Source organism: Octopus bimaculoides, chromosome 29 (genome assembly GCF_001194135.2).
Source record: "Octopus bimaculoides isolate UCB-OBI-ISO-001 chromosome 29, ASM119413v2, whole genome shotgun sequence".
NCBI lineage: Eukaryota > Metazoa > Mollusca > Cephalopoda > Octopoda > Octopodidae > Octopus > Octopus bimaculoides.
Window position 1 is genome coordinate 10,290,579 of NC_069009.1, and position 1,441 is coordinate 10,292,019.

Here is a 1,441-nt window from a genome sequence, read left to right on the forward strand (position 1 = left end):
TATATATATATATATATATATATCATTTTACTTGTTTCAGTCATTTGACTCTGGCCATGATGGAGCACCACTTTTAGTCGAACAAATTGAACCTAGGACTTATGATTCTGTATTTGGTTGTTTCCTTTCCTATTTTAGAACATGATCATCATCTTCTTTTGTCCCTCTGTTTAAATCTATGAGTAGGGGAGATTCAATAGCTGCTGAATCACGGTCTGACAGACCATAGCTATCATATTCTCGGGCAACTGTTGGTAAATCGCTTTTCCTTCGCAGTATCTCTTCGTGTTGCACGCCAGTGTTCTCCACCAATAAACATATTCCTATGAGTTTTTTTATCAGTTAAAAATTCTCTTTCTTCTACTGGAAATTTCTCTGCCACAAACACACTCACTAAATACTTTGCATTTGCTCCAGGAAGTTTCCACAAAGTAGTCTAAATTCTTTTATCGTAACAATCACTGCCAATTCGACTAAGTGTTTTCTTTGGATTGCAATATTTCTCATACCATGACTTAATTATTGACTTTATGCTTTGAAAAGATAGGTTAGGAATGGGTGCTCTATTTCATATCTCAATAAGGGAGATTACTAGTGGTAGTTTCTCATAAGACTTTAGGTACGTGAAATTACTTAAAACATTGCTCACTTTTGGAAGAAGGTTATCTTCAAAAGGCCTGGTGGTCTCTAAAACAGGACACTCGTATGAAGATCTTGCCATTATGTTAGTAGCCATTACATGCAAGTATATAACAACTTAATGGAAAAATGGTTCCCAGGAACATGATATCACTTTTCCGTAAAACTAAGAAAAGAAAACTGATTGAGCACTGACAAAATGTTATGAAACGAAACCAGCGGCAACAAGTTTCAACAAGAATTGATCTCGCCCACGATTTAAAAGCATGAGAGGCGTTCTGTCAAAACAAACTAAAACTCGTTTGTGCGAACAGGTCTCAATATTCTGCATATACCAACCTCATTATCCGATGTGAATGATTTCAGATATTTGTTAAATATCGAGACTAAGTGTTGAAAACTATCTACATCCTACACCAACTTGGCTACATCAGCAAGCTCGATGACTGGGCCCTACATTAATTGAATTCAGCCAGTTAACCTCGCTCATGATGGATTTCCATCTACGATTCATTACGGAAACGTGAAGAAAATTATACTTGTTTGAAGAGATGCCAAAGAAGGGATCATGTATAACAATGTAAGGTAAAAACGATCACGAGGAGTCGTGGCAAACCACCACAAAAACCTCCAAAGCGTGATTCACACAAAGAAGATTATGTTTTTAATTTAGTAGCACTGAAAAACGGTGATGTCTTTTATGTGCTTCTTCCCACAGACAGGATAATTAAATTAGATGTGTGTGTTGTGACTAGCTCGACAAATGCAGCGCAGCGCGTCACCAGAAGTGTCCAGTACTTGC